The sequence below is a fragment of the Cavia porcellus genome, unplaced genomic scaffold, assembly GCF_034190915.1.
Source record: "Cavia porcellus strain 051 isolate PalLab524CR breed Dunkin Hartley unplaced genomic scaffold, mCavPor4.1 scaffold_5, whole genome shotgun sequence".
NCBI classification, from domain to species: Eukaryota; Metazoa; Chordata; class Mammalia; order Rodentia; family Caviidae; genus Cavia; species Cavia porcellus.
In genome coordinates this window covers 7,549,728-7,572,382 of record NW_026947488.1, presented here as the reverse complement: position 1 = coordinate 7,572,382, position 22,655 = coordinate 7,549,728, and the positions used below count along the sequence as shown (strand labels likewise).

General features: G+C 41.7%; 1 long non-coding RNA gene across 1 annotated transcript in view; it reads right to left on the bottom strand.

Moving 5' to 3' along the window:
* Positions 1 to 5,062: 5,062 nt before the first annotated feature.
* The window catches only part of LOC134475862 (uncharacterized), a 153,456-nt gene continuing 135,863 nt past the window's right edge, over positions 5,063 to 22,655 (bottom strand). Inside the window, exon 3 of the long non-coding RNA XR_010047191.1 lies at positions 5,063 to 6,667. This is a non-coding gene — a long non-coding RNA (uncharacterized LOC134475862). The remainder of the gene's footprint in view (positions 6,668 to 22,655) is intronic.

The following is a 22,655-nucleotide window of genomic DNA, read 5'->3' as shown; positions in this document are numbered from 1 at the left end:
TTTGGCAAATGTCCAGCCCCAAACATGACTTTGTCTCCAATATTCAGAAACATTAAGAATGGAACAGAGGATAACTTTCTGGTTGCTTTATTCAATCCTATTTCATGGCAAAATCACTTGGGAACGCATCCACAGGCATCTTGTGATGTAACCCCAGGTTACCCACTGGGTATGACGGGCTCCTCCACGCTGCTGACGCCTGCCCCAAGCAAGGGCGGCCATAAACCATGCTTTGAGAAACTGAGGCACCTGAAAAGAAATAACTATCATAACAAACCTCTTCCAAATACCACCCGAGACCTTCCCTTCTGCTTCCCAGGGAACAGATGCTGTCCACTGGGAAATGCTGGGAGAGATTAGGCTTCAAACCCCACCCGTGAGGCACATACGGACACCCCTATTGTCTGGAGGGGAGCACAGCCCAGTGAAAGGGTGCCATTCTTTCTAAGGCTGGGGACAGAGCACCTTCGATGCAGGATCAGTGTTAGGGAGACCCTGCCCTCCAGGAACTGCGGAGAAAGGAAGTCAGAGTCGGTAAAAGGAACAGAGTCAGACATGGAAACCGCTCTCGGTGTGGCCTCCAGTGGCCTGCAGCATTTCATCCCTGCCCAGCCCAGAGGGCCAGGGCACAGCTCAGATGGGCTTCTGCCCCACCATGCTTCCTGTGGCTGTAGTTGAAAGCTGGAAGGTCCAGTGGTGCCCACAGCATCTGTCTATGAGGGTGACCATCCAATTGACCTGAGCAAAACGCAGCCACTCCATGGCCCCTGGAGTGACCAATACAACAAGCTTCATTCACAGGTCCTTCTTACGGCTATCACATGCCAACCACCTTTCTATAGATTCAGTGGGAAACTAGGACAGGCAAACCCTGCACTCTGGAGGTCCTCATGCGGTTGAAGGATCCAGGGAGTGAGGACCCGCCATAGCAGCTGGTCATCAGTGTCATGAGGAAGGGGACGGAAGTGACGGAACAGAAGACTCATTTGGCACAGGAGGGCCAGGAGGACCTTTGAGAGGTGAGGAAAAGCTAGAATAAAATGAGGCAATAAGCTCGTTTGTCTGTCCAGGACAAGGATCAGGCTGAAAGCAGAATGAAGGAAGCAGCGGTCTGCAGCAGCAGCGGATCAGCTGCTCGAGGGGCAGCACGGAAGCAGCGGGTTTCGAAGGAGAGAGTGAGGAGGGCACCAGGAGCCCAGGGATGACCACACAGGTCCTGACTCATGGTGAGGTGCTGGACAGAAAGCTGCCTTCAGCCAGCTTACCTCGGAGGACCATCACCAGGCTGGTGGGCAGAGGATGGACGGTAGGGAGACGGGACAAGGGCTGGGAGACTTGAAGTGGTTCTGAGAGAAAAGATAGTGCCCTGGGACAGGTTGTAGCAAAGGCAGTGATAAGAAGGGGGCCCATCGTGCAGCTGGCATGGACAGGAACGGTGGAAGGTAAGAGAAAGGAGCCATTAAGTGTGACTCCACGGTTGCTCGTAGGAGCAGTTAGATACTGGGAGGGTGGCCATTTCCAGGTGGGAATTGCTTGAGTAAAAAGAAATCAAGAATCAAAAGCAGAGCACATGCAAATTGAGACACTTAAAAGATACACAAGTGGCGATGGCCCTGCAGCCATGTTTTGAAAGCCATTATCTCCAAATCCTCCGCAGTCAACCTCCCACCATTCCTGGGTCATTCTTGATTTGCTTTCAGATCAATCCCCCCATCACACCCACACCTGGAATCCGGGTTAGAGACTCTTCTCTGATTTTTCAGCCTGCACTGTTTCCCCCACAGAAGCTTTTAATACACCTTTTTTTTGTCTTTTTCTCTTTTGGTCCATTTCTAAGTTGTGTAAGAACAATAACTTCTTCATACCCTGAAAAAAATAGTATAAGTTAAACTACTATTTTAGAGTCTTATCGACAATGTCACTGTCTTAGCAACAACCCCACAATTGTGGAGGTAACAATCTTCTTTCCGTGCAAGGTGAATAGGACTCAAAGTGGTTAAACAGCTTCTCCAGGCGCGCCCAGCTCACAAGTGGAAAAGCTGAGATTTGAATTTGACTCCCTGTGGCTCCAAAGGCCCTATTCTTCCCCACCCATGACTTTCTGTCCCTCTTGCCTGTTCTATAGAGAGCCAATTTAAATATTAATACAAATTCCTTACAGTGATGTTTACCGTGTTTGAAATGTTTGTGTCTACCCAAATCCAAATGTTGGAATCCCAGTTCCCAAAATGATGGCGTTGGGAGGTGGAGCCTTTAGTGGTGAGTGAAGGGGGAGCCCCCATGAGTGCAGCCTTATAAAAGAACCCCCAGGTGACCCCTTGTTCCTTTGCCCTGAGATCACAGCAAAAAGATGCCACCTGTGAGCCACAAGAGCCGTCCCTCAGACACTGAATCTTGGGCTTCTGGCTCCGCAGCCGTGAGGAATAAATTCCTGAGACCTAGAGCTCTCCCTACCTTAGATTAGGATCTTGTTATAGCAGCACAGGCAGAGATGACAGAGCAGACAAGCTGAAAAGATGGTTTGCTTCCCAGCCGTCTCTCTCCCAGCTCCTTTTGAATGTCTCTTTGGCCCAGAATGACTGCACTAAAATTTTTCTATCCCAAAGCCATAAAAGCACAGGAAGTAAAGGGCAAGAACGTAAGGAAAGAAGACGGGGTTAGGAGGAGGTTGGCAAAGTGCTAGCCATTCCCACAGGGTTTGGTCTGCTTTATTTGTTTTAACCCAGAGTTTTCTCTTCTACTCCCTTCCCTGAACACACACACAAGGACACACACACATGTGCACATTCACATGCACACACGCACCCACATGCATTCACACAATGCACACACATGCATGTGTGCACATTCCATGAAATCCTCAGGGCACTCAGAGTCTCCTAAATCTCACTTCCCACCCAACAGGCAAACAAGGGTGTGGTGGGGGTGTGAGGAGCTGGCATGGCCACAGCAGGATGAATGGGCCACCTTTCCCACTGGAACCCAAGGTCCACTTCCCTCAGCTCAGAATTTGAGAGCTCAAGGATGGAAGGAAGGGACAAGCCAGGGTTTGTCTCCTAAGAGCTTCCTCTCATAAACTGTGACTTTGGACAAGTGGTTAAATAAACCTGTGTGGACCTCGGTTTCCTCTGCCTGAAATCAGAGCCTTAACAATATCAACCTCACTAGAAAGCTTGAAGATCAGGTATGTAAAGGAATCAGAACTGTTTGCAAAGCAGACACTCCAAACAAAATAGCAGCTACTTTTATCGTTAGTGTCTTAGGCAGCGTCCCGTGCTATCTTTGGAATGGCAAAAGAAACCCTACCTGCTCCCCTGAACAGCTTGGAATCGCACAATCCACCTGCCCCGCAGTGTGACAGCAAACACAAGACTGATTAACTTTGCCCAGGATGTTTCTAATTTCCAGAGTTCTGCTGGACAGCTTGACTTGTCAGTGCAGAAGAGCACAACCGCGGCTGACCTTTTCAAACAAAGTTAATTGCTGGGGTTTTAAGGTTATGCAGCTGAAATTCTGCCATATATTGATCGGGGGGTACAAATTTCCCACTTAATTTCTAGTTTCCTCTTAAGGAGAAAGTGGGGATTTGCCCTCATACTTCCCATCTTCTCAGGAAGAACTTAAATATTCAAAACCTTTCTGTTTCCAAATCAACTTGGCCAACTGTGTGGCGTGATTTCACCTGTGTAGTCTTTCATTTATCCAATAAATCGCATCAAGCACTTCCAATGGGCCTGGCCCTGTGCCAGACCCAGCAAATACAAAAGACAACTGAATCTAGCAGTCTGGTAGGAGAGAGTGCTGTGAATTAAAAGACTAGACAAAGGCACGTAAACTTCCTCCTGCACTCATGTTGGGTGTGGGGGAGGAGCAGTGGCCACAGGAACGATGTCCCTCATGTCCTGGCAGAATGTGGGTGCCGTGGCTACAGGGGTGCTAAAGTAAGGCAGTTTGTTTTCATTGTCATCTCTGGATGGATATTAAAAGTATTGTTGTAACAAAGGTTTCCCCCTCCTAGGGAAGAGACTTTCACCCAGCCCGGTCTTAGGTGAACCGGGGATGAGACAGTAGACGAGGGACACAGAGAGGAGGTTTCCAGGAAGAAGACAGCCTGAGCATGCGTGGGGAGGAATGGTCAGGAGAGTAGCAGTTCCCAGAGCAAAGAGGAGATGGGTGTCCAGAGAGTGGGGACAGGGGCAGGGCCCTGCAGGTGACGTGCATGATGGCAGTGGGGCAGGCAGGAAGAGGAAAGGGCGCAACGGCTGCAGCGACCACTTTCAAGAGATGCCAGAGCTCCTGATTTTTCTGTAAAATATGCCCATTTTTTGTAAAGCAATTTTTTGACAATCAATTTAAGAACTAGAACACCACCAAGAATACAGCAGAACACTTCTATTGGCCGAGTTGAGCTGACGACCCTTCAAGGAGACGAAATGAAAAAAGGTCCTCACTAGGAGCACTGGGTACCAAGAAAGAGAGGGAGAGCTGAGGATGAGCCAGCGCTGTGGGGAGCGCTGACCAGGCTCCCCGCCTGCACCCCGGGCGTGTGCACACCCCATCCCCATCTTCCAGCTTCCTGGTGTTGAGCCTGATCATTCACTTCTCTTTCCCAGGACTCTGGAGACTCCTCCAAAGCAGAAATGATCTTTATCACCTTCCTATCCACTCTGACGCTGGACACAGAAGGACATGGCAGACACGTTTGAGGTGGTATTGAGCAGCTGGGCTCCTGTGTCCTTGCATATCATCTCCCCACCTCTCTATGCATGTAGATGACTTCGCACTCACTCTGAAAGACAGCCCGCCCCTTGCTGAGCTCCTGCTGTCCGCCCAGCCCCATGCTGCTTACTTCGAGGGCATCATCCCAATTCAGCCTCCCGACCTTTAAGAGATCCCAAAGATCCTTTTGCCCCTCCCACCAATGAAGAGATGAAGGCCTGAAGAGATCAAGAACCTTTCAGAAAACACACAGCTAGCACCTAACAAAGTTAGGAACTGATTCCAAGTCATACGTACGTGAAAGTGCAAAATTTTATCCACCATGAGGACACAGCCAGTGAAATGAGACCAAAGGTTATTGGCATGAAAGTTACCATTTTTTCAGAGACGGTTACAAAGATGGTTTTTTCAGAGATGGTTACAAAGACGGTCACCATCTTTGGCTTGGACATGCTGCCGTGGGTGCAATTTGCTTACCAGCTCGTTCTCTTGGCAGTTATTATATACCTCACAGATCTGCGTCCTCCTCAGCTTAGAGGGAGCCAGGAGGAGAGAGACTGGATTCTGCTGTCTGCTGCCTTCTCAGCACTAAGATGAACACAGACAAACAAGCCGCCAGGACGCCAAGGAAGAGGCATCATCTGGCCATCTTTTTCCAGTTTCTCCAGCTGTGTAGTGTATAGAGCGGCTTAGGAAGATGCCCATGATGTAGGATTCTGCAGCTAAGCAGATTGTAGAAACATATGCAATAGGATCCCGTTATTATAATGAAAAGTATAATAAATGGTGTGAGCTTTACTTCAATAAAAATAATTTAAATGCTTCTATGTGCATAGGAGAAGGGCTGTGGGGAGACTGAAACGGCTCACAACGGTAAACCGTGTGTGTCTGTTAGTTTTTGTTGTTCTGGCTTTTATTCTTGTTAATTGCATATATTCTTAGGGGCAGTGTTTTAATTTCTTGCAAATATACACTATAAAATGATCCAGGCAGGGCAGTTAGGACATGGGTCCCTGAAACATCAGTCGTTCAGCTCCTCCCTTCTTGTTCTTTCTAAAGTACCCGGTGCTTTGAGGAGTGGTGGGAGACCGCAGCAGGGAAGAAGGTGTTTGCTTCTCAGTCCTACATTGTTAAATATTTCACCAAACACGTATGTTACTTTGCATTTGGAGAGACTAAATCTAAAAGCGAGGCCCATCCTGCCCTCGGTGTATCTTCAAAGTGCAGCCCCTGTGGGGAACACATCCGCCCCAGGCTGAGCCCGCCACATACAGCAAAGCCTCCCCCTCACCCATCACCTGTAAGCGACAGCTCTGGCTGAACCGGATGCAAAACATCAAAGTTCTAACATGGGCGGGAGACGAAAGCCTGCTTTCACGGTACGTTTGGTATTAATCACAACAGCAAGGTGCTGCGCCTCTTCCCTGAGCGCCTCTTCTGAGACAGACACTCAGCGGAGACTTCTATCACATACCAACCCCTGGATCATCACAGAAGCCTGCGAGGAAGCGTCCATTGTTAGCCTTGCTTGTTCAGAAAAGGAAGTTGATGCTTGAAGAGGTTAAGTGATGTCACACAGTCTTAGGATCACACAACAGGATTCACGGTGAAACCAGCTCTCAGCAATTCAGCCACTGGCCTGATGTTTTATAAATATATCAGCAAGAGTCGGTGCTGACGTCAGCCACCCTGGCCCGGTCTGCAGCAGCAGCACCAGGTGAATGTGTGCTGGTTACTGGGGAAGGCATTCTGTGACTTACTCAAAGTCATATAAGCAATGATTTGGTCCGCTCCCGCATTCTGTAACATAGGTACATTACTCTATCACTTCTGAGTTAAGAAACTAAAGTCTGGGAGTGGTAGAGCAGATCTGTAATCCCCGCATTCTTGGAGGCTCAGGCAGGAGGATGAAAGCTCAAACTGAGCAACTTGGCAACTCGATAAGACCCTGTCAAAAGAAAATAGAAAATTTAAAAGGAGTTGGGACTGTACCTGAGTACAAAGGCTCTAGGTTGAATTCTCAGTACAAAGGAGAAAGAGGAGAGTGGGAGAGAAGGAAGGGAGAGAGAGGGGGAGGAACAGAGGGAGGGAGGGAGAAATGGGAAGGGGGAGAAAGGGAGAGAGGGAAGAAGGTGGGGAGGGAGAGAGAGACTAAAGTTTACAGTGGTCTTATCAATGACCTGAATGGCACATCAAAAATTATCCACAAACTACAGACTAATAACACCAAGCTACTTATGAAGTTAATATTATTAGAACAAAAGCAACTTGCTGCTTGGCTTGGCTTTAAGGTAGTCTCCAGATGACTCCAGTGCACCTTAACAGTTTCCCATTTTCTGCTGTCAGTCAAACCGCCGTAGCGATCTGTTTCTCTCCCTCCAGCTCTTATTACAATGCACCAGGTTGAGTCGAGAGAATGTTGGAACAGTTGTACAGCGGAGAAATGCCCTTGATTTTCACAATGGAGAGGAAAGAAATTCAAAACTTCCGTGAACATCTGCCATCCCGACTATGAGTGAAATGTCAGCAGAAACACAAGTCATTATGAGATCTATAAATACAAAAGCAGGTTCTACAATAGTGTCAGATACACCCAATGTCAAAAACTGAGCTGGCAGGTAGAGCTAATATGCTAAACAACCCACAGCTTCTTTACTCCCCCCATTAATCCCAGGAAATCACTTCATCTGTAAGCTGGAAAATCTTACGTGATATTTTTAAACTGAAAAGGACCCTGGAGGTCTTCAAGTCCATCCCGGGCCCAGAGGGCTAATGACCTTCCCATCCAGCAGTGGACTCCATAGTCAATGAAAGGAATAGGATTCTAAAAGAGCTTTGTATAGGAAGGAGTCTTGGAAGGCCAATCATGTCTTCAAGCTGGGCCTTCTGCATGCTGCTTTGGCTACTACGAGTCTCCACATACTGCTCCACAACTGGAACCAGAAGGGTTTTTTCCAGGTTGTTCAGAAGACAAATTAGCTGCAGGATAAGAGACTATGATGGGGGGGGGGTGGACAGTGGAAGGGTGGGTGTCACTTGTGGTCACACAATGGATCATGTCATTCCAAAATCAGCATGTCTAAAAAAATCTTTAACACTTCATACAAAGATGTCAAAAAACCATTCAGTACACAAAGAAGATGGTGTCTTCGTTTCCTTGTTGCTGAGACAAAATACCCAACAGCCACAGTTAAAGAAGGAACAGTTTATTTGGCTTGCAGTTTGCAGAGGTTTCTGTTAATAGTTGGCTGGCTTCAAGGCTGGGTGGCAGATGGCAGGTGGCATAGCAGAGGAGAAACAGCCTACAGCAGGCAGGCAGCAGAAGTGAGCATGGCAGCAAGTGACTATAGCAGGCTCTTTCTGTCCCTTTTACATTCTATCTAGGCTACCTGGCTTAGGGTGGGTGTCAAATCAGTCACACACCTTAATCCTAGTGCCCTTAATCCTAGCATTGCACCATGAATCAATCCCATGATCACTCAATCCAGACTGAGTCACCTCTAAAAAAGCCTCACCTATGATCACATGAGGTTTTGGGGGGATATTTAGACACTAGCCATAACATATGGATGATAGATGAGTGGATGGATGGATGAATGGATGGATAGATTGGGTGGATGGATGGATGGATGGATGGATGGATGGATGGATGGATAGGTGGATGGATGGATGGATGGATGGATGGATGGATGGATGGATGGATAGATGGGTGGATGGGTGAATGGATGGATGGATGCATGCTTGGATGGATGGGTGGATGGGTGGATGAATATCTGGGTTAACCAAGTTGTCATGGCTAATGTTTTGTTTCCCTACCTATTAAAATACAAAAACAGTAATAATAATAGCAACAGTACAATAAAATGTATAACCAATAAACATTTGAGTCTTTATCCATTCTCATGAGTTTTTATGGAAGTGTAGATACTCTTCATGGTCATAGCAATCATCTGTAAAACTGTCTGTACAGTTAAACCCCTCACATCCTCTATATGGAAAACTCTCGCTACTCCTGAAATCCTTCCAGGAAACCCAGCCAACATGGCTCTTCTGCTTTTCTTCCCATTACTTCTTGGCCCATTTTTTGTTTGTTGCATTCAGTAATTTCCTTGGGCTTCTCTGCTATCCTACTCTTTTATTTCCTTTGCCCACTACTCAGTTTCTATTTAATCAGAAAGTCAGAGGGTGACACCACAATTTCTTTTTAGAGTTAAAAGTGAGCCAAAAATGAGATTAAAAAAACAATAAATTAATCTCTTTCCTCTCATTTATATATAAATTTACACAGATTTTCAAGATATGTTTCTGTACGTAAGCTGAAAAGTTTGCTATTTTCTTTTATCAGTGTAGTTTGTGCAAAAGCTGTTTATAGGTGACATCACAGCAAGAGCTACTACAGAAGTCTGCAGCATCAAAGAACTCTATCACTGAAAATTTTCAGGAGGAAGTTACTGCAACCAAGTGGAGAAACTTCAATCTCTCAGAATCCAACTCAAACTTAAAAAAATTTTTGCAATGGATCATATAGTGGACATTTAATAAACCCTTGTTGAATTCAGGGATACAGAGAAAAGAATAAAGCTGAATTCTTCTAAGACCCCAAGAGTGCTACATTTTTTTAATTCAGGTTTTTGGGTGTTTGAATTAACTAGTGGCAAGAGAATTTCATTTCCTTATTGAAGCCAATTTTTACTTCCTTTAACCAAAATGCACATAAATACTCTTTCCTCCAGCTCTGTTAATGAGGCCTAGCAGAGGTGCAGGCCTTTACCTAATCACATCTGATAATCTGATTCTGGGCTGATTTCCACCGCTGGGGTTTTGTGAACTGGAACTTTGGTCCTGAGCAAAAGAGGTGAGAAGGTCTGGGTAGAGGCAGGAGTGACAGAGAAGGAGAACAAACATGCAGGGTGTTTGTTTGATAGTCAGACAAAGCCAATAGGAAAATGACAGTCACCAAAACCCTCTCAAACTTACTTTTCTTTGTCAGCTAGGAATGTCACCTGTGTTTCATCATCTTGGGCCTACAAAGCCTAAGGTCACACCATGCCCCATCACCACCATGACAAGACTTCATGTGGAAAACATGCAAGCTCCTTTTTGATACTCTCTTTTTCAACATTCAGAATGGGTTTTATGTCCAAATGGATCTGAAAGAAATCGTTTTAGAATTTTGTCACTGCTCATTGCAAACACCTGCTAGAGATGCCCTGGTGCATTTCATCATTATTAAAACAGGAACCGAAAATAAATAAATAAAATGCACCAAAGAAGGAATCCATCTAGGGCCCTGGTAATGCGATGATTGGGAAATCACATCTGCATACGTAGATGATTAGAATTAAAGAACGCAAATATTTTCATCACTGGTGTAACTCTTTGTAATGGATTTCGGTAAATGCATGGTGTCTGCTCTAGTGTTGTCCAAGGTTGATAAATGGGCATCAATTTTTCATTTTGAAGCGTGATTTCCTTTTGCAATTTGCCAAGTGCCTTTCCATGCCCCATTGGAAGATTGTCCCATGAACAAAGCTCCTTCAGGGAAGACAAGTTAATTATCTGACTGCCACTCAGATTGCTGGCTGCTGGAAACAGAACTCTTCATCAGCTCCAATGGTGAAGCAGCAACATGGTGTCAGAGCCCTGCAAGAAGGACCAGTGCATGGGGAAATTGGGGACCAATGGCTAAGAACCCGGATGAGAAACCAGGCAGACTTGGCTACAGTCCTCCCCTGACTAGCAGTAGAACTTTGAGCAAGTTATTTAATCTCTGTGTGCCTTAGTTTTCCCATCAGTAAGATGGAAATAATATTACTTCCTAAACTGTAAGACTACAATAATGTGTACTGAGCTCCTGGTGTATTGTAATTATTGAATAAATATTTTCTGCTCTGAGAAACTGTCAGGTACAGCTTCCTTTGATCCGCCAGAAGATACAGGAGTTCTTTTATGAAGTTTCCCTAGACATCATTGCAATTTCCTTGCTTCCTATGTTGAGTGGCACAAATTAGTAACTTCAGTAAGGACAAAAAGTATATTTCCTGAGACTGGCTCTTCAAGATTTCCCATGGACAACACATCTCTGCCCATTGGGAAGGCTTTTCTAGAGGCAAAGTACCCCTAGGAAACCTCTTTCTCTTTGAGCATGAATTTGTGATATGTTCACATAACCAGTACACCTACAAATTTATTTTTTGTCATCTAATTATTAAGGTGCCAAATTGAAGAGGCCTGGGATAATGCCATTCCTCTAGTTAAGATAATTGGTTTACTCTAAGAAACAGAAAAAAGGGGGGGCGGGGCAGGGAAGTCCCTTCGGTTTAGTGCTTAAACATTCGAGGTGTGGGGTGCATATTCTAATCTGAGTTTCAGAAGAGAAAAATAAACAGTACAAGAGCCAAATATGTATTAATTATGGCTTATTTATTTAGTGCCACTGATGTGTATCAGGCTGTGCAAAGGGTAATTTGAAAGGGGAAAATAAGGTCCCAGTTCAAAAGAGCTTACCATCTCAGAATTCGTTACCCACCTCTCTGAGTACTCCATCTTGAAATTAGCGACTGACAATGATTTTTAAAAAATGAAGTTAAAACCATAGTGGATGGCACAAGAGAATACTGGCCATGTTGGCACACATCAAAGGAGAATTCCCATCGCCTATTCCTAACTCTTCAGATCCCTTTGGGAACCAGATTCAACACAACCTCAAGGCAGGCACAGTGGTGCTGACCTTTCTTAGCCTAGCTAACTACTAATTTCCAGTCACACAGAGAAAAGCTCCAGTTCCTCTGACCAAGCAATTGCCTCTTCCTAAGCTGCCATCAAGAGAATCACAGTCCTAGCAGCAACATGGAGCTGTGGGATCTTATGGATGCAATTACAGAAGAGACACCACTTCAGAAACGCCTGCTCAGTGACACGGGAATCCTGAACCTGAAAGTTTCCATGAATCTTTTTTTTTTTAAATTTTATTTAAGGAGGAAAAAAAAAGCAGAGAAAGGGTACAAGTTATACATATTTACAGAAAAAAATAAACAGTAGGAAATCACTAGTTAATGGATTACATATTGTCATCTTATAAATAATTGTTCAAGTCACAAAATTAAAGCTTGTAAAGTGGACATTCCAACAGTGAGACTGCAAACAGTTCTGTTCAATCATTTGATAAGAGCAAGAACCATGACACAACCCATGACTATATCTCCAAACAAAAAGGCCTTACTATTTTTAAATCTTCTTACCAAGGGTTACATTGCATACATTCATTCATTCATTGCAAATGCACAGTCACATGAGTTTCAACAATCTGTATGGTCACTATCTTAGTTACATTTTACTCGTCGCTGAGGCAAAATATCTGAAGCCCACAGTTGGGAAAGGAAAGGTTTATTTCTTACAGTTTTTGGAGGTTTCAGTTCATACTCAGTTGGCTCCAAGGCAGGGTGGCATGGCGGGCCGTAGTTCATGGCAGCCACAAACAGCAAGGAGGAAACAGGCAAAAGAGAGAGACACACCTTCTTCCTGCCGTTACATCACATCCTGGCTCCACCTCTAGGCCAGTGTAGCACTCACACTCCTAATCCAAGCACTGGACAATGAACCAATCAAAATGCATAATGCAACTGCATGAGGCCTGGGGGCCACCGACATATACCACGTAGTCACATAACCTCTGCCAAAATCACAATATAGGAAATTAATATAGGTTTAGCTCTTTCAGAATTTCATATGAATGGGATGATACAATCTGAAGTGTGCTGTGTTTGGCTTATTCATCTGTAATAATGACTTTGAAGTTCATCCAGACACAAAGGGTAGGCCCATTGTTTATGCCTGTGCCCTACTAACAGCATTCCATTGTCTGGATATACCACAATTTTTTTTTTGAATTTTATTTAAAAGGAAAAAGAGAAAAACACAAAACAAAACAAAGCGGTGTAAGGGTACAAGTAATACAGAACTACAAAAAAAAAAAAAAACAGTAAGAAATCACCAGTTAATAGATTACATATTATCATCTTAGAAATAGTTGCTCAAATCACAGTATCAAAGAATACAAAGTGGACATTCAAACAGTGAGACTGCAAACAGTTGTGTTCAATGATCCAACCAAAAACATTAATATGGTCAGCTATTTAACACCCCTAAACACACTTGCTGTTGTATCCTTTAGAGCTCTTTTTTGCCCTCTCTTTTTTACAACAAAATTTACACATTTTGGGTTTTATTACTCCTTAGTTCTTATTACTTTTTTGGGGGGAGAGAATAAAGTCAAATATGGCAAAACAAAGCTGTCAGTCAAAACCAAGGATAGACATAGCACATGATGTAAAACAGAGTACAAGGTTATCAACAATGATTATCAACGATGTCTCTTGTTTCCTTAAAAAGAATTGTCTATCTCATTAGATATTATAAAGTTGAACAAAACAGTAGAGAACAAGACCAATAAAACTTAAGCATTGTAAACATTACAGGACTTCCAAATGAGACAATAGTCAAACCAGAATGGGCATCTTAGTGATCAAGTAGTTGCCTATACCCTCAAACTTGATACTATCATACAGAATGGAACAGAGTCTAATCAGTCAAAACAAGATCATGGGAGTATTACAGGACTTCAAAACAAGTTAATAGGAAATCAAAAAAAGTTACTATTATATATCCTGCTAATTTTTTTAATTTTTCCCCTTAATTAAAACAAACATAAGAAATAACTAAATAATTTTTTTAAAGAATAAGGGAGAGATTGAGATAAAACAGGACATAACAATATAACAATATAGGTCAAAGCATGACTGTTTCAGCAACCTAGTGCTTCACTACCAAATAACCCGACTTAATAGTAGTTACCATAGTGTCTGTCTTTTTCCTTGAAATATTTGAATAAAACTTCATATACTATAGCTTCAAATATTTCCATATCAAGAAGCCCAGAATAAAGCCTTTCCAATTAATAAGTGAAAACTTTATAAGGCTTCAAGGCCACATAATGGGGAATCATGATTACCACATATTTTTATATATTTGAATCTTTACTTACATTAGGAAAACTATTCGGTATTCACACATGCGAGATTGATTTATTTCACTTATGAGTATGGTTTCAAGCTGCGCCCATTTATTGATAAATATCTCAATGTGATCCTTCTTTATAGCTGAATAATACTCCATTGTATAGAAATACCACAACTTTTTTATCCATTCCTCAGTTGATGGACACTTGGGTTGTTTCAAAGATCTGGTGATTACAAATTGTGCTGCTATAAACATAGGTGCACATATATCACTGTGGTATGATGCTTTCAGTTCTTCTGGGAATATGCCTAGAAGTGGAATAGCTGGAATAAATGGGACTTCCAATCCCAGCTTTTTGAGAAATCTCCAGACTGACCTCCACAAAGGCTGCACCAATCTACACTCCCACCAACAGTGCAGAAGAGTTCCTTTTTCCCCACAGCCTCTCCAGCATTTGCTGTTGTTGGTTTTCTTGATCCTGGCCATTCTTTCAGGAGTGAGATGGTATCTCAGTGTGGTTTTAATTTGCATTTCTCTAATGACCAATGATGATGAACATTTTTTCATGTATTTATTTGCCATTTGCATTTCTTCATCTGAGAATTGCGTATTCATCTCAGATGCTCATTTTTGGATTGGATCTTTGAATTTTGGGGGTCTGAGTTTTTTTTTTTTAATTCTTTAAATGTTTTAGACAAGAGTCCCTTGTCTGAGAGAGAGTTCACTAAAATCTTTTCCCAGTTTGTGGGTTTTCTTTTCACTATGCTGGAGATTTCTTTTGACATGCAGAAACTTTTTAATAAGAAGTGGTCCCAGTTATTGATTCTGGGAAGTATTTCCCGTGCGGTTTGAGTCCTGTTCATGAATTCTCTACCTACTCCTATGTCTTCAAGGTTTCTACCCAATTTGTCTTCCAATAGATTTAGTGTTTCTGTTTTAATATTCAGATCTTTGACCCATTTAGATTTTAATTTAGTACATGGTGATAGACATGGGTCTAGCTTTAGTTTTCGGCAAATGGAGAGCCAGTTTTTCCAGCACCATTTATTAAAGAGACTGTCATTCTTCCAGTGTACCTGCGTGGCTCCTTTATCAAAGATAAGGTGGTTGAGTGTGTTTGTAGTTGTGGTTGTATCTTCTAATCTATTCCATTGATCTTCGGCTCTGTTTTGATTCCAATACCATGTTGATTTTACTACTGTTGCTTTGTAGTATAACTTCAAGTCAGGGATTGTGATGCCTCCGGCTTTGTCTTTGCTGCTTAGAATTTCCTTTGCTATTCTGGGTCACTTCTGGTTCCAGATGAAATTTAGGAGTGATTTCTCTAGATCTATAAGGTATGTTGATGGTATTTTTATTGTGATTGCATTGAATCTGTATAACAGTTTTGGGAGAATGGCCATTTTCACAATGTTTGTTCTTCCTATCCATGAGCAAGGGATGTCTTTCCATTTTCTGAGATCATCTTCAATTTCTTTTTTCAGTGTATTATAATTTTCACTGTAGCCTCTCTGCGTGTCTGGAGAACTCTGGATTTCTGCGCCCAGACTGCTGGAGTTCCCTCAGGCTTCCAGGTGCAGTGAAGGAGAGAGGTGGGTTTGAGGCTTCCACATCAGCCTCCCCATTCCCGGCTTCATTTGGAGACCTGCTGAGCTCCCCATAGGTGGGCTGGCCCACACAATCAGCCTAGCCCAGCCTGTTTAGCAGCCGCGCCTGGCCATAGGTCTGCAGAGGAGGAGCTGGGCAGATCTGGGGTGCCCTCACTGGCCTCTCTGCGTGTCTGGAGGACTCTGGATTTCTGCGCCCAGACTGCTGGAGTTCCCTCAGGCTTCCAGGTGCAGTGAAGTGGAGAGGTGGGTTTGAGGCTTCCACATCAGCCTCCCCATTCCCGGCTTCATTTGGAGACCTGCTGAGCTCCCAATAGGTGGGCTGACCCACACTACCAGCCTAGCCCAGCCTGTTTAGCTGCCGCGCCTGGCCACAGGTCTGCAGAGGAGGAGCTGGGCAGATCTGGGGTGCCCTCACTGGCCTCTCTGCGTGTCTGGAGGACTCTGGATTTCTGCGCCCAGACTGCTGGAGTTCCCTCAGGCTTCCAGGTGCAGTGAAGGAGAGAGGTGGGTTTGAGGCTTCCACATTAGCCTCCCCATTCCCGGCTTCATTTGGAGACCTGCTGAGCTCCCGATAGGTGGGCTGGCCCACACTACCAGCCTAGCCCAGCCTGTTTAGCAGCCGCACCTGGCCATAGGTCTGCAGAGGAGGAGCTGGGCAGATCTGGGGTGCCCTCACTGGCCTCTCTGCGTGTCTGGAGGACTGTGGATATCTCTGCAACCAGGGAGGGTCCACAGGTTCCTGAAGCACTGCGGCCTGTGGTGAGTACCCTAACCCGGCTGTGATTGAAGAACTGTGGAACTTCCAAGGGGCAGGTGGGCGCACAGTGTCCCTGAGGCCCAGCTTGTCTGGAACTGCGGAGTTCTGAGCAGGCAGAGGAGGGCCACTGGTTCTGTAGGCCTAATGGCTTGGAGTAGCGCGGCGCCAGAGTCCCAGTAGCTCCAAACATAGAAGGGGATTTTCAACAGATCCTGAGGAAGCTTTCAAATAACACTTGAAACACAGAAATATAGGAAAATGACAAAACGAAAGACCAAATTACAACCTCAAACCTCCAGCCCATCTCAAGAAACCCTAGGAGCGATGTATATAGAAGAAAATATATCCCATCCACCTCATATATCGGACACAATAGCCACTGAAATTGACAAGCAACTCCAGGAAGCTTTAAAGAAATTCAAACTCGAAATAATCTCCCAGATAAAAGAAGAAATGATAAAAGAAATGAAAGAGATTCTAAATATATCTAAAGAAAACACAGATAAAAAATTGGAGGAACTAAACAAAAAGATAGAATCCCTAGACGAGCAATATAAGAAACAAACAGAATACATAATGCAGATGCACAGAGATATACAGGAAATAAAAAACTCCACTGAAAGTTGTAAAAACCGCCTTAATGAAAGTGAAGATAGAATTTCAGACCTTGAAGACAGGATTGCAGCTAGTGAACAGGAAAGGAAAGATCTTTTGAAAATAACAAGGAACCAGGAAACAACAATTCAACAACTGCAAGACGATGCAAAGAAGAATAACATAAGAATGATAGGGATTAATGAAAGAGAGGGAGACAACATGAAGGATGTCAGGAGGATATTTAGAGAAGTAATAGCTGAAAATTTCCCAAGCATGAGATCAGAAACTGACATCAGGATCAGTGAAGCATATAGAACTCCAAACAGTCATAACCAAAATAAAACTACACCCAGACATATAATAGTCACCATCCCAGAAATCCAACACAAGAATAGATTATTAAAAGCTGTCAGAGAGAAACGACAAATCACTTATAAAGGAAAACCTATCAGAATCACAGCAGACTTCTCAGCACAAACGATAAAGTCAAGAAGAGCATGGAGTGAAGTATTCCAGATCCTAAAGCAAAATGATTTCCAACCAAGACTGATATATCCTGCAAAACTATCATTCAAAATAGATGGTGCAATACGATACTTCCATGACAAAGAACAGCTGAAGAACTTCATGAACACCAAAGCAACCCTGCAAAAAATATTGAAAGACAGTTTAGATACACAAAGGAAAAAAACCACTAAGCAAAGCAAATAATTAAACAGAACCGAAAGATGAAGATGCAACAGCAGAGAGATAACATTCCTACAATTAACCAGCATTTAACAGTAATAACCATTAATGTAAATGGTCTCAATGCACCAATCAAAAGAAACAGACTAGCAGAATGGATCAAGAAACAAAATCCAACCATATGCTGTTTACAGGAAACCCATCTAACCCAGAAAGATACTCACAGACTGAAAGTCAAAGGATGGAAAACAATTCTTCATGCAGCAGGAATCCAAAAAAAGGCAGGAGTAGCCATTCTGTTTGCAGACAACGTGAACTTTAAACCAACAATGACCATAAAGGACAAAGAAGGTCACTACATACTCGTAAGGGGAAAACTCCAAGAGGAAGAGATAACTATCTTAAATATATACGCACCAAACTCCAGAGCACCCAGTTATATAAAACAATTATTAACAGAAATGAAAACTCAAATTATCAGTAACACAATTGTAACAGGAGACCTTAATACACCACTGACACCAAGGGACAGATCAACCAGACAGAAAATGAGCAAAGAAATAACAGAACTGAATCACACCTGTGAACAAATGGGTTTGATAGACATATACAGAATGTTCCACCCAACAACATCAGAATACACATTCTTCTCAGCAGTACATGGATCATTTTCTAAAATAGACCATATATTAGCTCACAGAACATATTTAAGCAAATGCAAAAGAGTTGAAATCATCCCTTGCATATTATCGGATCATAGCGCTCTGAAATTAGAAATTAATGACAAAGGATACTGCAAAAATTCCGCAAACACATGGAAACTAAATAACACACTCTTGAGTAATCAGTGGGTCACAGAAGAAATTAAAGAAGAAATTAAACAATACCTAAAAGAAAATGAAAATGCAGATACAACTTACCGGAATCTGTGGGATGCAATGAAAGCCCTCCTGAGAGGAAAATTTATTGCACTGAGTTCCCACATCAGGAAAACAGAACGAATACAAGTAAATAACTTGATGCTACACCTCAAACAGCTAGAAAAAGAAGAGCAAGTCAAGCCCAAAGCCAAAAGAAGAGAGGAAATTATAAGAATCAGAGCAGAAATCAATGCAATAGAGACTAAGAAAACAATCCAAAGAATCAACGAATCAAAGAGTTGGTTCTTTGAAAGAATAAATAAAATCGATAAGCCCCTAGCCAACCTTATTTAAAAAAGGAAAGAAAAAGCTCAAATTCATGCAATAAGAAATGAAAAAGGAGAAATCACTACAGACCCAATAGAAATACAGAGGATCATCAACACCTATTTCGAAAACCTCTACTCTCAAAAGTTTGATAACACAGAAGAAATAGACAGATTCTTAGAAGCATATGAAGTACCAAAGCAAGATCAAGAGGATATAAAACTGTTGAATAACCCAATCTCTGCTAATGAAATTGAGAATGTAATTGGGTACTTGCCCACCAAGAAGAGCCCAGGCCCAGATGGATTCACTGCAGAATTCTACAAGAAATATAAAGAAGACCTAATGCCGACACTCCTCAAACTATTCAATGAAATTGAAAGGGAAGCAATCCTTCCTAAGTCATTCCTGGAAGCAAATATTACTCTAGTACCAAAACCTGAGAAAGACCCAACTATAAAAGAGAACTATAGACCGATCTCCCTAATGAACACAGATGCAAAAATCCTCAATAAAATATTGGCAAATAGGATCCAGCAAATCATCAAGAAGATTATACACCATGACCAGGTGGGATTCATCCCAGGAATGCAAGGATGGTTCAACATACGCAAATCAATAAATGTAATCCACCATATCAATAAAGCCAAAAATAAGAATCACATGATCATCTCTATAGATGCAGAAAAAGCCTTTGATAAGGTCCAACACTTATTCATGATAAGAACTTTACAGAAAATTGGAATAAATGGTCTTTACCTCAATATAATAAAGGCCATTTATGACAAACCAACAGCCAGCATCATACTAAATGGCCAAAAATTGAAAGCCTTTACTTTAAAATCGGGTACAAGACAAGGATGTCCTTTATCACCACTCCTATTTAATATAGTACTGGAAGTACTAGCCAGAGCAATTAGGCAAGAAAGAGAAATAAAAGGGGTAAAGATAGGAAAAGAAGAAGTTAAATTATCATTGTTTGCAGATGACATGATACTCTACATAGAAGACCCCCTAAACTCCATTGAAATACTCTTAGATACAATAAATAAATTCAGTAATGTGGCTGGATACAAAATCAATACTCAGAAATCAATAGCATTCCTATACACGAACAACAAAATTACAGAGAGGGAAATAAGAGAAACTGGACTATTCACATTAGCAAGCAAAAAAATGAAATATTTAGGAATTACTCTTACAAAAGAAGTGAAAGACTTATACAGTGAAAATTATAATACACTGAAAAAGGAAATTGAAGATGATCTCAGAAAATGGAAAGACATCCCTTGCTCATGGATAGGAAGAACAAACATTGTGAAAATGGCCATTCTCCCAAAACTGTTATACAGATTCAATGCAATCCCAATAGAAATACCATCAACATACCTTATAGATCTAGAGAAATCACTCCTAAATTTCATCTGGAACCAGAAGAGACCTAGAATTGCAAAGGCAATTCTAAGCAGCAAAGACAAAGCAGGAGGCATCACAATCCCTGACTTGAAGTTATACTACAAAGAAACAGTAGTAAAATCAACATGGTATTGGAATCAAAACAGAGCTGAAGATCAGTGGAATAGATTAGAAGATACAATCACAACTACGAACACACTCAACCACCTTATTTTTGATAAAGGAGCCAAGCAGGTTCACTGAAAGAACGACAGTCTCTTTAATAAATGGTGCTGGAAAAACTGGCTCTCCATTTGCCGAAAACTAAAGCTAGACCCATGTGTATCACCATGTACTAAATTAAAATCTAAATGGGTCAAAGATCTGAATATTAAAACAGAAACACTAAATCTATTGGAAGACAAAATAGGTAGAAACCTTGGAGACATAAAGAATTCATGAACAGGACTCAAACCGCACGGGAAATACTTCCCAGAATCAATAACTGGGACCACTTCTTATTAAAAAGTTTCTGCATGTCAAAAGAAATCTCCAGCATAGTGAAAAGAAAACCCACAAACTGGGAAAAGATTTTAGTGAACTCTCTCTCAGACAAGGGCCTCTTGTCTAAAACATACAAAGAATTAAAGAAACTCAGACCTCCGAAATTCAAAGATCCAATCCAAAAATGGGCATCTGAGATGAATATGCAATTCTCAGATGAAGAAATGCAAATGGCAAATAAATACATGAAAAAATGCTCATCATCATTGGTCATTAGAGAAATGCAAATTAAAACCACACTGAGATACCATCTCACTCCTGAAAGAATGGCCAGGATCAAGAAAACCAACAACAAATGCTGGAGAGGCTGTGGGGAAAAAGGAACTCTCCTGCACTGCTGGTGGGAGTGTAGACTGGTACAGCCTTTGTGGAGATCTGTCTGGAGATTTCTCAAAAAGTTGGGACTGGAAATCCCATTTATTCCAGCTATTCCACTTCTAGGCATATTCCCAGAAGAACTGAAAGCATCATACCACAGTGATATATGTGCACCTATGTTTATAGCAGCACAATTTGTAATCGCCAGATCTTGGAAACAACCCAAGTGTCCATCAACTGAGGAATGGATAAAAAAGTTGTGGTATTTCTATACAATGGAGTATTATTCAGCTATAAAGAAGGATCACATTGAGATATTTATCAATAAATGGGCACAGCTTGAGACCATACTCACAAGTGAAATAAATCAATCTCGCATGTGTGAATACCGAATAGTTTCCCTAATGTAAGTAAAGATTCAAATATATAAAAATATGTGGTAATCATGATTCCCCATTAGGTGGCCTTGAAGCCTTATAAAGTTTTCACTCATTAATTAGAAAGACTTTATTCTGGGCTTCTTGATATGAAAATATTTGAAGCTAGAGTATATGAAGTTTTACCCAAATATTTCAAGGAAAAAGACACTATGGTAACTACTATTAAGTCAGGTTATAAGGTGGTGAAGTACTAGGTTATTGAAACAGTCATGCTGTGACCTCTATTGTTATACTGTTATGTCCTGTTTTATCTCAATCTCCCCCTTATTGTTTCAAAAAAAATTATTTAGTCATTTCTTATGTTTGTCTTAATTAAAGAAAAAATTCAAAAAAATTAGGATATATAAATAGAAACTCTTTTCGATTTCCTATTAACTTGTTTTGAAGTCCTGTAGTACTCCCACGATCTTGTTTTGACTGATTAGACTCTGTTCCATTCTATATGATAGTATCAAGTTTGAAGACATAGGCAACTACTTTGAAGACAATAAGATTCACTAAGATACCCATTCTGGTTTGACTACTGTCTTCTTTGGAAGTCCTGTAATGTTTACAATGCCTAAGTTTTATTGGTCTCGTTCTCTACTGTTTTGTCCAACTTTATAATATCTAATAAGATAGACAATTCTTTTTAAGGAAACAAGGGACGACGTTGATAACCATTGTTGATAAACTTGTACTCTGTTCTACACCATGTGCTATGTCTATCCTTGGTATTGACTGACAGCTTTGTTTTGCCATATTTGACTGTATTCTTCCCCCCCCCCCAAAGAAAGTAATAAGCACTAAGGAGTAATAAAATCCAAGATGTGTAAATTTTGTTGTAAAAAAGAGAGGGAAAAAAAAAAAAGAAAAAGAGCTCTAACGGATATAACAGCAAGTGTGTTTGTGGGTGTTAAATAGCTGACTTTATCAATGTTTTTGGAACATTGAACACAGCTGTTTGCAGTCTCCCTGTTTGAATGTCCACCTTGTGTTCTTTGATACTGTGATTTGAGGAACTATTTTCAAGAAAATAGTGTGTAATCTACTAGCAGGTAATTTCTTACTGTTATGGTTTTTTGTTTTGTTTTGTTTTGTTTTGTAGTTTTGTATTGCGTGTACCCTTACGCCGCTTTGGTTTGTTTTGTGTTTTTCTCTTTTTCCTCTTAAATAAAAAAAAATTTTTTTTCACTGTATAAGTCTTTCACTTCTTTTGTAAGAGTAATTCCTAAATATTTCATTTTTTTTTGCTTGCTAATGTGAAGAGTGCAGTTTCTCTTATTTCCCTCTCTGTGATTTTGTTGTTCGTGTATAGGAATGCTATTGATTTGAGTATTGATTTTGTATCCAGCCACATTACTGAATTTATTTATTGTTTCTA